We start from the raw sequence: 14,923 nt of genomic DNA, 5'->3' as shown, positions 1-14,923 counted from the left end.
TTGCTGTTGGGACCAGTAGCAAGTAGGGCAACTGGTTACTCCAAGATTGAATGTGCAACCTCCTTAGCATCTGAGGGGCCAATTTCAGATCGATTGCCTGCTGGTGCCAACCTGTCTACAAATAATTGTGAGCCGACTCAAATTGATCGCAGTCACTCTCACAGAGATTGCTAAAGATTTGCAAATAATTGCTACCTAAAATTTATCTGTATTTGTACTTTTCTGTGTCTCTTTGTAACAGGGAACTCGACCAGACTACAACCGACTGGCAACCAGTTCAGCCATGTTCCTGTATGGTCAAAGCATGTAAAAGCATGGTCCTTCAATTTTGCAGTTAATTCACCATCTGACAGAAACTGGTCATAATTTGTACAGGTATTTCTGTTTTAGATCTATGAGTTTCTGTCTGGGCTGAATGTGAAGTCAGACTGCAGAAGATTCACCATTTTGGCTGATTTATCACAGTTAATTGCCGTATTATCTCAGTCAGATTGCTTGTAATTGCCAATCTGACCTCATTCAACTGCAGATTGATGGCAGAATGTGATTTTGTGATTCGTGAGAACTTTTAGGAAGATAAGGTACTTTTTTTTGTCTAACCTGCATGCACAATTTTTACTGACTGACGAATCCGAGGTCAAAATACTCAAGATCTTTACAAGGGTTTTCAGGGTAACAAAGGAGATTTAGACAGAACAAGTGGTTGGAGCTTAAATGCGGCATTACTCCTTTTCTTCTGCTGCCTTGTTATGAATGGAGCATTTAAAGTAAACATAGCTCTCCACAACAAGAGCCCAGACTGGAGAGGTCATAAATGTAAATACGAAACACAATGGCATTCAAGAGCCTTTAGAGTCGGTGCTGACAGATGTTCCTCTGTGTCCTCGTTAGTGCCACACTTGGAGCTAATGAAAACGCTGACAGCAATATTTGTACAAGGCCTTTAGCATGTGTACTTTAAGTATGGCTGGCTGTACTGCTATATGTTCAACACGGCACAAATATCTCCACCTGTCTTCGTGTTTTTGGACCAAATGTCACAACAAGGCATTGACTGTGTTTCTTCAATGGTTTATTTGGGGGTTAATGGAAATACTTGGAGTATGTTAGAAGTTCTCCAGCTTCTCCTTACACTGTCAGTTAACTCCATAGCGTGACATTAAGCCAACCGGCCACCACCTGTCAGTCAAGATACTTCTATGAGAACGCTGCTTTTAAAGTTTAATTCCAGCAGGTCAGCTCCTGGCATAGAGTGATTTTCATCCACAGTATGCCTGAGCACCTTTTGGCCTTTAATTTTAATTGAACAGGGAATCACTTTACATTCTGGGATCATCCTCACAGCCTTTTTGAAGGGTTTATGACAGGCAGCTTATCCTCAGCAAAGCCCCACAGCAATAAAAGGTGCTTCTTCCCTTGATCTCAACTGTAATCTAATGGAGCTCTAAATGTGAGGTAAATTCCACTTTCTAGGACTGACCTTTGGTTGTTGTTGCTCCTCTCCATTTTTATTAATCAGAGAACAAACCCAACAGGATAATAAGTACAAGCTATGCCATCTACACCTCATGTAGAGCACGTTCACATGTTGAATTAAGAGAGTGGAACAAAAACGACATTACACACAACATCACAGCCTGATACCTGCAAGTCTGACAGCAGCAGGTGTATCACTCCTTTTTCTACCTGGAGACAGCAGTTGCCTCATTGTTCTGACACACAACACAAAACTATCCGCAACACTACATGTTAACTACACAAGACAACACATTAACTCCACACCCCAAACACGCTAAACGTCACAAATCTCTCACATCTCAAAACTCGCTCTCTCTCTTTTTCTGCTGTCTTTCTCTCTCGCGCTCTCTCTCTCTCACTCCTAAAACTTCCCCTGTTTTTTTTTTTGGGGGGGGGGGGGGGGAGGGTCATAAGCAAAGCGTGCTTGCTAGCGCTGTCCTTAGACAGCAAACGTGACGAAACTATTCAGGAAAAAACGCCTCGTATATATTGTTTATCATGACTCTGGTTTTACGTGGCCTATCAACACAATTTAAAAACTGGTATATATCACCTTGTTGCTTTCTCTATAAGTGGTCATGTGATTGGCTTACCACGACTACTTTATTCTTCCTCAGTCAAACAGCAGCACTCATGCGATTGTTTTGCCCCCTTAGCTCCAGGTCTTATGCTAGACAGTGATCGTGATTATCGTCCGCGGGAGCGCGCGCAGCTGCTTAAAGCTTTAGCGTCCAGATTACTTACGTAATCAGCTACTTCCGTGCAACTGATATAAGATGCGGTAAGCTGAACACAGCTTCAACCGTCTGTTTGTTGAAAAATAGTAACACCCCGCATTTTCTTGTTAGTAACTGAATAGTAATTAGTTAGATTACTCGTTACTGAAAAAAGTAACGCCGTTAGCAACGCCGTTACTTGTAACGCCGTTATTCTCATCACTGTAAACAAGTATTGTGTCCAAAGCCTGATATGGATCTCATTCCTCTGTGCTAAGGAGTTCTATTGCTGTCAGATCTATTAACAACAATTTAGTTGTGTTACCTGGCGTGTCCTTTTATTACAATGGCCATTGCATGAAGTTACTAGAACACAAACTGTGTATTAGTCCACTCTGAATTTATGAGATTCAAACTGATAAGTCTTTTGAAGAACTATAACATAAATAAAGTCTGAATAGAAAACATTTCTTTTCACATTCTGGAAGCTTTATCAACATAATTCACTGCAAATAGTTGAAATAATGACATTGATAACAAGGACAACTGTTTAAGAAACAGAATAAAAATCAGAGTTTTTACACTGTACTTCCAAAAGTTCAGATCAAGCTAAATGCATTAAAAAAAGATTTGAAAGGGGAAATCTGAGCAGACGATTTTAACTCAGGTAGTGAATGCATGTCTCAGACTAACATAACTGCATCATGTTAATCTATGGAGCTCTTAGCAGGTTCACTGGTTAGAAGTAGAGTACAGCAGACACAGTATGTGGTAGATGAACAGAAAGGTTCAGAGAAAACAATTTCAGAGTGCATTGAGAGGAAATGATTTCAAAAGACATTCCAAAAGATGCTATTCCTTCACTCTTTCAGTCTTTAGTTCAACCTCCAGCTGCTTGAGGCAGATGGCTGCTCCTCCTTAAGCATGATTCTATTGAAGTTCTCCCTTACATCACCAAGTGCTGCTCATTAGGGTCATCTGATATCTGATTGTTTTAATGAACCCACAAATGTTTACCTCATAACATGAGAATTAGAGTTTTTATTTTTTCCATATGTATGTGTACCTGGGTGGGTTATAAAAAAAAACACTGTTGCCTTCACCCTACACATCTTCTCAAGCTCTTCTCTGAGCCCTTGGCACTTCTCCAACTTCTCGTCTTCCTTCCTCCTGATGTTGCTATCACTTAGTAACTATCTATCTATCACTACAGCTGTCATCCTCTGCTTGTCCACCACTACTATGTCTGATTGGTTAGTTATCACCCTTTTGTCTGTCTGTATTTGGAAGTCCAACAGGACTTCTTAGCTCGGTCATTATTAACCACACTAGGGGGTGTGTCCCTTTTGACCATGGGACTTCTAGGCCATACTTGGCACAGATGTTCCTGTACACTAGTGCCGACCACTTGGTTATGGAATTCCATGTATGTGCTGCCTGCTAACATATTTCAACCTCCTGTTATGTGGTGGAGAAGGTATTCAATTGTATCCCTCGGGATATGGGGCATCTGGCCCATTGCTACTGGCCATTGGATCCTTATACAACCGTTACAAGAGCTTGGTCTGCATAGCCAGCAATAAGTCGGACTCGTATCCGGTGGGTGATGGACTCCACCAGGGCTGCCCTTTGTCAATGATTCTGTTCATAATTCTTATGGAAGAGAGAGCTGAGTGTAAAACCACAGCTCTCGATTTACTGGTCGATCTATGTCCCTACCCTTACCTATGGTCACGAGCTGTGGGTAGTGACCAAAAGAACAAGATCGCTGGCTTCACCCTAGGGTGAGAGTGGGCTTCTCTGCTTAGGCCCTGTGACCCGCCCCTGGATAAGCTGAAGAAGATGGATGGATGGTTGCAGTAGGGATTGTCTACATTCACATCTTCTAGTAGACCTTCAGAGGGTACTTAACATAGTCTTGGTAATCTGCTATGGAGGTTCCAGGTTTCCAGTTTTCCCATGATTCTATCTCTCAGGTCAGTGGCTTTTACACTCAACACACCTTCAATCATACTTGGGGCTTGGTCTCCAATCTCAGGTGGGGGTGATGATCCAGTTGTTGCTTCTTCTGAATGTTGGGACACTAAGCTACTAGTTGTTTCGCCGTCAGTCTGGATGGTGTTTACCTGCTCTACATTACATTTTGGACAGAGAACATCAATCAAACAACTTTAGGCCTGGAGCAGTTTTTCTAAATCCTTGAAGGATCTGTATCACTGACGGCCTCAGGAGGAGTGAGCGTTCTCTTGAGCCTGTGACAGTTTTCTTTTATCATAAGATGACAAATTCATTTTCCTTACTTTACAAAGCTTTAGTGGAGAACATACCCAGAGGATGCACTGATTAATACATTGGCTTCATGCACAGAGAACTGATATTTAGCTGATTATTTCACACCAGGCTTTTGGTCACATAGTTGTTGTTATTTTTACATACTAATGTCTTCACAATTAACCCAAACATTGAGAATGAGGCATTTGACCTTTTTGCTTGCGCTCCAGGGGAACTGTGTGTGCAATAGAAGCTAGCAGCCACATTCTGTGTGTGTGTGTGTGTGTTTACTGAACCCACCAAGCTCGTCTTGAGACCTGTTCTGTTCAGATGTGTTAGAACTGATCACACCCCTCACAGTCAGAGCAAAGACAAAGCCAGAGCCCTCATACTGTGATCTGTGCCAGTTCGTATTCTTGATGTTATTTGAGGAATACAGTAGCACAAGTTGGAGGATGAATAATGCATTGTGTTTTGATTGTGTCTCCTCGCTCGGCTTCGCTGGACCGTGCCCCCTCCATCTGAACGCATCCACTCAAATCTTCACACCTGACATTCTCTTTCAAGTTGCGTTCAAGGTGCTTTTTATCCCCTCTGTCTTCAGACAGCTTTAAGAGATATTACTGTACGGAGTCATGAGTTTATTTAGTGTGAGTGCATGTTTTTTTTACTGTTTTTATAATGAAACAAAGACAAGAAATCAGATTTGAACACACTAAAGATGCATGTGTGCCTGTGGATATGTGATATGTAGTCTAAATGTTTTTTTCCTGGACTCCCTAGCTGATTGGAAAAATGTGACAGTTCATGGGGATTTTCAGAGAAGAGGACAACAAGAATACTGGAGGATGAGAGGATGAAGCCATGTTCCAATTCTGAGAGCACGTGTTTACTTTTTATCTTCTCTTCACAGGCTGGTGTTGGCTCAGACCATGGCCTGAAACAACGAGAGAAGGACCAAAGCACAGAAATCAAAGAGGAACCTTCCAATGAACTGGGTACACTTTGCAGGTATTTCCCTTTGCTTTCCATATATCATCACCATGGGTCATTAAGGAGCCTCAGTGTTTCTGCACTGGAAAAAAAAGAAACCATTTTTGTTTTTGGCCATCTTGTTTGTTTGTTTCTTTTTTGGGGGCACAAGTAGCCTTGATCTGACCAAGACACTAAAAAATACATTCTGTGGTACCGCCTTTTCAGTGAGAAGTTAGCTATAACCTAAACCATAACATGCTTTAATGTTTTCATTTTTTTTTATATTGTTCCTGTTCATTACAACATGTGTTTCACTTCACTGATAGTAAGGTAAATATTCTGAGATGCCCCCCTTAGAGCAAGACTTGGCGACTTGGGAGGAAGAAATTCTTTTTCACAGAAAGAGACCTCCAACAGAAACAGGTAGAGGGAAGGGCGACTATCTGATTGGTTTTGTTGGTTGTGGGAAAGAGACTATGAACAAAAAGATGACCATGAGTTTGTGACCCTGTCAAAATAGGGCCTTCTTATAAATCTTTTCAATAACTGTATTCTTAATGTTCGCTCTTGACTCTAACGTCTCTCTATTTGAAATTGATTCTATCAATCCATCCATTGATGCTGAGGTGTTCCTAGGCCAGATGAGAGAGATACTCTTTTGAGGGTGTTCTGTGTTTAAACCCTTCCAGTTGGGAGTGACTGGAAAACCTTCAAGAGGAGATGTCCAGAAGGTGTTGTGATCAGTTTCTAAGTAGAAACAAGATGTCCTGGACAACTCATTCTGATGGTGTGCATCTGCACCTAGCTGTTCTGACCAACTCCCACAGCTTCTGACCACAGATTATAGTAACTCCTAACTTGAAAGCTTCAACCTCCAACTCAGCATTATGGTGAGTTTGGATGCCACATCAATCCACTGATCCAACTTAAACTGCTTTACCTTTTTATAAGTGCTGTGCATAAACTTTTATAGCACTTTTATTCCTACAAGAAAGTATTTGTTGAGTCATAGATCATTTTCTTACTGACTGACTACTGACTGACTGAAATTGGGCCCTTCTTGCTATTAGTAAGAATGCAGGCACTCAAACACAACCTTCAGTTTACTGAATCTATCTTTATTCTTTTTGCTTCCGTCCACATGCCTGACTACAGTCACTGAAGACAACACGAAGACCTTTTCAGAAGTTTTTCTAAAGAAATTAGAGTTGCATTCACCTCGCCTTAAAAGCATCTAAGAAGTATCAACAGACACTGGTTCAATGCAGTTTATGTAAAACCATAAAAAACAGAGCAGACCAAACAATTGTCTAAATTAATTTTAATAAATTAATTTTTTTTACCTGCACATATATATAATCAGTGTTGGGGAGTAACGGAATACATGTACCGCCATTACGTATTTAAAATACAAAATATGCGTAACTGTATTCCGTTACAGTTACCATTTAAAAAGGTGGTATTTAGAATACAGTTACTTTGTTGAAATAAATGGATTACACAGCGGTATTTTCCTGTTTCATATTGTCGCGGGTCAGGACTGTTTGAGTTTTGTTTGACAGCTATGTTCCAGGCGGCAGCGTTATGGTTGCCATGGTTACAGGGTGATGCGCTCTCTCTGCGACTGTGTGTTTCCTGGGTGAGAGAGCGCCTTTTTGTTGTTGTTGTTGTGCTAAGCTAATAGGCAGAATGCTACAGGCATAGCTCTAAAGAATGTAGCCTCGTGGGCAGTGTAGTCCGTGCTGCATCAGAATAGACTGCGACACGTTATGTGTCTGTGAGTGCGAGGAGGAAGAAAAAGGAGAGTGGAAAAGTACGAGCTGTCATCGAGCAGAAACGGGAGGTGGAAGCATGTAAATATAATAATAACCACTGCAGCCAAAAAGAGTGCCTGAAGAGCCCAATTGTAAGTACGCTATTAAGACTCGACTGTACACTGTGCTCGTGTTTTCCTCTGAAACAATAAGCTCCGTAGGAGCAGCCTTTCAACGGCTCTCTCTGTCTCTCGCTAGCAAAGCTGACCCAGACAACAAAGTAAAGCTAGTTTTCAGCTACGAGCTTGACACGAACCCGACGTATTAGCCAGAGGTCCTTTATTATGGTTCGGAGCCGCGGACCTCCAGTAATAGTAATAAATCACACAGCAATAGTACATTCATGTAGTTGTAAAAAGCATGATAATATATTAAGTAATCCAAAGTATTCAGAATACGTTACTCTCATTGAGTAACGTAATGGAATACGTTACAAAATACATTTTGGGGCATGTATTCTGTAATCTGTAGTGGAATACATTTTAAAAGTAACCTTCCCAACACTGTATATAATGGAGAGTTTGTCATATGTGTCCTGTGTATGTGTGTGTAAAATGGCTGCAGTGGGCAGTAAATTGGCCCTCCAGAAGTTAATACCAACATAATACCTTCCTTTAACACTTTTTGATCCAGTACAGATTAGACTGTGTCGTGTTCGTTGCCTTCTTACTCATCTGCAAATGATGTTTCCCCTTTCACCTAAGAATATACATAAAGCTTACACATCTTTCTACTCGCTGCCAAACATAACCCTAAGGTATCTCGCTTTCATCTGGAGAGCACTTTATCGTAAATAATAGCACATCTTGTGTTTGTGAGTAGTGCACAGTAGAGAGATTTCTCTGATTTTTATTGATGTTTAATAATGCCATGAATCACTTGCTGATGCAGCCGCTTGACATTGAAAACGCAGCCGAGGTTAACAGCGGTCTCAGTGCCAAAATAAAAGTCTGATATTTCATTAAGGCACTAGAGAGGGAGAGGAAGGGATACTGTGATGGTACTTAGGGGACTCATCACACTAATTACATTTTGCATGCTGACTGGAGGTTGGAGAGCTGTGTTCCCAGCTGATCCCTAATTTTTGCAGCTTTCAATTTATGCTTATTTGGAGTCTGTTTAGAGTGTCTCTATGTATCTGTAGGTATAGCAATGTAGATATGAGATGGATGAGTACTTGGCCAAATTATTCTAGTGTTGCCTCCTGGGTCTGTAGAAGGTAGGTAGTCAATTAGACCGGTAGCTGTGCATGATTTCATTTTTAGATTACATTTATCTTCACACATGGAGAAATGTGTCTATTAGTATGTATGTAATTAGTTTAGTCATCACATTTTATTGAAAATTTGGTATTGAATATGCTATTTTTGTAAAATGGAATTCAAAGTTTGGAAGATTTGCATAATTATTCAACTTTTTAGAGAGGCCAGTCCTCACTTCTAGATTATCACTGATGTTTGGTCAGAGCCCTGTGAAGTCATATTCATAGACTCACCGTTATTATCATTCTTCAACAAGCAGGGGTGTCTTTTTGATGAAATGTGATGTTTGCCTTTAACATTAGAACCATCAGAAGTGCTCAATTTGACCCCATCCTACAACAACAGCAGTAACTGCAAAGATGTTTCTTCAGAAAGTCGAGTTTCTTATTTTCATCCCATTTTCTGAATTTAAGTAAGGTTTGACAAAAGTAGGACAAAGAAATGTTATTATTTAAATTGTTTATATATTTTCATTATAGATTCTAAAGTTAAAAAACAGGGTAAGCTACTAAGCAAAGGGTACAACAAGCAACACAATAGCTAACACAAAATACATTTTCATTAATGGGTGGGATTCGTTTCAAGATGGTATAAAAACAGAGCGCTCACTTTAAAACAAAGTGAACAGCTCATTGCTGACATTTTAAAACTGACCACATAGCTGACTACAAAAAGACAAGAAACACATTGTAATAAATATGTTAATTATTTTCAAAGTAGAACAGTCAAAGTTTATCATCTCGTCCGCATCTGCTTTTAATCACCAGATCTAGAGCCTCTCATTGAGCGTCCACATTGCTCCAGTCTGCAGCTTCAAACCGAAGCTCAAACTGCGACTTTCACTCTTTCATTTCACTCTAGATTAGTTCTTTACACTTTGGACTCTGTTCAGTTAGGGTTTCCCCGCTCAGCCAAAGGGTGATATCTGAAGTTTTTTTATGTTTTTATGTCTAGTATCTTTGCTTATGTTTGTAAATATGCTGTAGTCAGCAGGTTTTAGGAAGCAGTTACATATAAAATAAAGAAATGACCTGTTTTGCAAATATTATCATGACTATGTTATTGTACCTACATTGTGTTATATACATTGTCATCAATCAGTCTTTTTACAGAACTGTTATGTTATATTTGTTTGCATTTCTGATGATCTTTTGGCTAGATATCTCATGAGGAAAGACATTTTGAAAGCCAGAGTTTTTACCTTGATAAATAAAGAATATATGAATATCACAACTGATTGCAGTTTCTGTCTTGTAATGAGAACAACTCCTTTACAACAGTTTAAATACACTAAATCCCTTGGTGGCATAATAATAACTTTTTTCTTTTTATCCTGCACACCCCAAAATTTAACTCGAACTGTGATATTTTCCTAAAACAAACTAAATATAACTGCAGTGTGACTAAAAGCATAGGTCATAGTACAAATACTCCAAGTCAGTCAATACATTCACCCCCAACAAATGATGTCCCACTTGGGTCGGGCCCACTCAGATGTTAATAATCTAGCAAGTTTCATTAACCTGACTGAAGCATAATACTTAGCTATAAGCCATAATCTTCAAAAATAAGCAAAAACGGGACTTGGTATTTCACATGTATAAAGAATATATATAGGTTTACCTTTTTAAGATGCACTAGTGCATCCTCATTGCTTGACAGTTCTTTTTTTACCTCACCCAGTTTTCCTTGAATCATGTCATCGTCTTCCAGCGGAAATACAAAAATAAAACCCAATTCGCATTAAACCACAATCATCTTCCAACAAACGCTTTTGGCTCGGCATGGAGAACTTTTGAGGGATGCTTCCTAACGTTGAGATAATGACATTCGCTTTCCTCGCAGCACCGTCTCTGCAGCCGTTTTTAGCGTCGGAAGCTCTCTGGGAATCGACCCTCAGAGGCTGGCAGCATTCACCAGGGATTTATAGAGTTACACGTTAAAATGATGTTTCAGCAGCCGGAGTTGTCATCGCATAAAACAGTAGGTTTGATTTGGCCCAGATATGCTGTTCCTAGCCTGACAGATAGGAACAGCATGTATGTTAGCCCTTGAGGGCATGTGTTGTGAGCACAATGCGACACATTCAGCTCAGACCAACAGAAACGGCTAGTTTGTGTGATGTAACCTTTTCACGGGCAGAGATGTGCTTCTGAACAAATATATACATGCAACTCTATTGGTCTAATGATATAGAACTGACTGCTGAGGCCATTATCTGTAATTATTACAATTAAAATGAGCACATTACTTTCCTCACACGTGTTTCACAGGCTTAATCGAGGCACCAAAGTCATGACACTTATTGCTGCATTTGAGCTGGTGCCTTGTGCTCTCCATTGACCTGAATATCATTATAAAAATGATAATGACAATAGGAAAATCACAGTTAATGACTATGTTTCATTGCTCATTATGCTCAGAAAGTATGGCACTATTGTTATTTTCTGCACCTACACACATTTTCTGCAGATTTCTTTCCCCATCTGGAGAAAAGAGAAGTTATCAGGAGGATTTCCAGTCGCTATAAAGTGTAATTAGTCAATAATTACAGAGTGATAATTACATCTGAGAGGAAACCCGGGCTTGATTCGCAGCAGGGAGTGCTTCTGAAGACACCTCCTGCTGTCGCTCTCCTTTTTGCTCAAACATGAGCAGACATGCCAACGGAAGTGGAAACAAATAATACGCATACACCTACGGCACATGGTGAACACCATTAATGATTTATTCATACAAATGTGCCACTATTACAAACATAATCACAAGCACAAACATATCTCATGGATGCACACATGCTCTCTGGGGTCTGTGTTCATTTATTTTCCACTTTGATATGATGGCGTTAAATTTCCCTGAAGAAACCATCACACAGTGGTGGCTCAGGCTAATGGCCGGGTGTGCAAGAAATTACAATAAGTTACAAGTTACAATCCTTTCCTTGAAGACCAAAATGAGCTTCTCAGTTTTTGGTTTGTTTGTTTGTAAATGAGGACCTATTATGCTCATTTCCAGCTTCATGCTTTTAGTCTTGGTCTCTCCTAAAGCTGCATGACTCAGTTTAAGCCTTGTATTAGCTAATCTTGGTTTAACTAATACAAAGCTGCACTGCAGAACTGAGGGCCTGCAGTTCATCCTGTCTGTTTTTAGCTCCTCCCCCTTCATCTAAAACAATTTTAGTACACTTTGAAAGTTGATAATTGTTTCGTTTTCCGTTATTATGATATTAATATTTATTTAGTAATAAAATGTATATCTGTCTACACTTATTCATTCTGTAGTAAGGCAATGAAGCACAGGAAACTTGGTATGGAGACAGGCATAGTGGACTTTTGCCTAAGCTGTAAATACTGTTATGCTCCATTGGTTCATGAAAAACACTTAAATTAATCAGATTCTTATATACAAAGCTCCTGACAGAAATTTTCTTCCTCATTGCATTCCAATCACATTTAAACATACATATGCACAAGCACACCCACGCCTCACCTCACTGAGGTCCAAACCACATCAGAGACCCGCACACAGCTCCCCTCCCTCTCCGCTTTCCTGTTTATCCGCAGGTATCGTTCAGTCTATCACCACCTTTCACCCTGCAATCCCTCCATCCCCCTCAACCCTCGGCTGGACCCGTCTCACGCACTGTGTTAAACACACACGTGTTATCCTCATCAGGAGATGTGTTATAAACCAGAGTAATCTCACATCTCTGGCTGCTCTTGCACCTTTTCAATTTCCTGGTAACTTAATCCTCTCTTTTTCTCAATACCTCATCATAGCCCGGGAGAAAGAGCGAACAGAGGGGAATGCAAGAAGAGAAAGGATAATAAATTGTGTCTTTTGATATAAGTTGGATTAGGGAAATGGCATACGCATGTGTGTGCTGATGGGGTCAGGCTGTACGTGAGGTTGTAATCCATCATGAATGCTAGAAGTGATGGGTGCTAAAACCAACAATACACAGTGCAGTTTACTAAGTACACTGCTGTCTGACTGTTTATTTTCATTTGGTCAACATTAAAATGTAACATAACTTAATGACATGATATGTAATCACCTTTTTCTCTTAAGAAACTATACATTTAAGACCTTTTTAATACTGCTGGTCACATGCCTCTCAATAACTTCCTCCATAGAGTTTCCTGGGTCTACACACCCTGCTCCACCTGAACAGCTTGAGCTGGCTCCTTGTGCGGTGCTTATGCAGTGAGTCTGAGCTCCACCTGAGTGGCCAACCTCCTAAATTCTAAGGGTGCAGTCACACCAAACACAATGCAAAGCTTTACCTCATGTTACTTATGTGACGCACACAAATATTTGCCCCGAAAGCCAAACAGGGCAAGGAGGCGCACAACCGATTGTTGGACACAATTACTGTAGCATAATAATACTGTACTGTCTTTCCCTCTTCACACTGCACAGAAGAGGAACCGGCAGCAAGGTTCAACACTTTTCTTCCATCAAGACTCTGAAGACCATTACTCTTTGTCCACAGGTTTAATGATGTAGAAAGTGTGAAACTGAAACAAACATAACACAATTATAATTACAGTATATTCTTTAAATCGTACATATACACTGTACCTACAAGTCTACAATAATCTAAATCAACATAGCGTAGCACTTTAGCTTCAAGAATAAGCATTAGCCGTGCTCTAAACATGTGGTTTCAACAATGTATCAAAGTTACACATTAAACTTCCCTCATGTCACAAAATACAACCACAGAACTACAGATAAGCATCAAATAAACAATATACATACAGACGATGCTCCAAAAGACGAAGGATTGAAGGCAGATGCATGTGGATTCATGGCAGTCTCCTTGGCCATGTGCAAACTTCACTAAACCTTACTACTTCCTGCTTCCTGTGATGTCACCAGGTATCAGAACTCTTAAAGGGACAGCTGCCCTAACACTATCGGCACAAATACCTTATCCTTTTTCACTGTTGTTAAAAGTTAAGTTGAACAATTTAGCTCCAGCTGCCGTCTAATGGCATTTCTAAGTCTCCATTTCTGATACTCAGTGATGCTGGGAGAATTCCAGCTCACTGGTTTTCGTGGGAGTGAATATTTTAATTTGTGAAAGCACTGGCTCATGTCTAGCTGCATGGGTTGACCTCAGTGGATAGACTTCATGTGTAACCAGACCAGGCAAAAAGTAAATTCTCTTTGTATTTTCGTAAACACACCATAAGACTGAGTCCGAACACCATTCAGATGAAATTCTGCCATTTGAATCCACAATCTTATCTTTCTATTATCACTACTGAAAACTTGTGGTCGAAGGTGAGGATAGAAACACAGTTGAACAGATCATTTGATAGCTTCACTTTGATGGTCAACTATCTCAACACCACAGCACTAAAAAAAAACACTACTCTTTTAGAAATTCAGAGATAAAGGCAGTAAAATCAAATACAGATTAAGGTGTGGCAGAACTCGATTCCACTAAACATTTTAATTCAGTTTCATTTATGCAGCACTGTACACAACTTTATGAGGTCACTTTTTACGGTAAATTGATGAGTCCATAATATAAAAGATAAAAACATAATGATCAATTGATTCATTAGGAGCATAAGTTGGGGTCAGTGTGAAGAAAGAACAGGAAGAAGCCTCAAACAGAACCAGGCTCAGGATGTCCATCAGGGCTGAGTTTTGGCTATTTTCTTTCAATTTTTACAATTTTAATCTGCTTGTAAATTCTTAATTCAGGCTCAGGAACAGCCATTTGCTGTGACTGGTTGGGGGTGAGGGTAAGAAGAAGCATCAAACATCACTGAGACCATCAAATCAATAGAATTCTTACTGATTCTATTGATTTTATTGTTTATTGGAAACACAGATGAGAATAAACAAAAACAGCATCTGTATATATTTATTGCATGTTATATCTTTAAGCAGTGTCAGTTGATGTTGGAGATCTTTGTACATTTGTCCCAATTCTATTAAGCATGACATTGCAGAAGAGCTGACTCGACAGCCTTTAAATTCTGAAATGTTGCAGACATCAATCAATAAAACTGAACTTAAAACAAACTTGTAAAGTTTATTTTCACAAGGTTTCCATTGAAATTGAAGCTGGCAATGTTTATGACATTCCTTTATGGTGCGTGTCTCTTTTTGATCACCTTCAGCAGCGAGAATCTCACAATCCTGGTTTGCAGTTAGTCGTAGCGCTCTTTTACAGTATACTATAGCACATATTACGATGGAAAGCAAGATGTTTCCAGTCAGAAAGCCCTAAGCCGTGGCTGGCAGTCTGATTCAGATTCGATTAGAGTGCAACAGAGGATATATTGTAAATGATTTTAAGGATGCCCCGTCTGCCCTAAAGAAGGCTTTTGGAAAGGCGATCCCT

At 39.9% G+C, this 14,923-nt stretch overlaps 1 long non-coding RNA gene across 1 annotated transcript; it reads right to left on the bottom strand.

Annotated features, from left to right (window-relative positions):
• Window positions 1-12,534: 12,534 nt before the first annotated feature.
• Window positions 12,535-13,450, bottom strand: LOC113007979 (uncharacterized). Its single transcript, XR_003269970.2, has 2 exons — window positions 13,321-13,450; window positions 12,535-13,076 (listed from the first exon to the last, which is right to left on the bottom strand). It is a non-coding gene; the product is annotated as an uncharacterized LOC113007979 (long non-coding RNA).
• Between the last annotated feature and the right edge of the window lie 1,473 nt (window positions 13,451-14,923).

This window comes from Astatotilapia calliptera, chromosome 16 (genome assembly GCF_964374335.1).
Source record: "Astatotilapia calliptera chromosome 16, fAstCal68.1, whole genome shotgun sequence".
NCBI classification, from domain to species: Eukaryota; Metazoa; Chordata; class Actinopteri; order Cichliformes; family Cichlidae; genus Astatotilapia; species Astatotilapia calliptera.
This window is presented reverse-complemented; position numbering and strand designations above follow the sequence as displayed.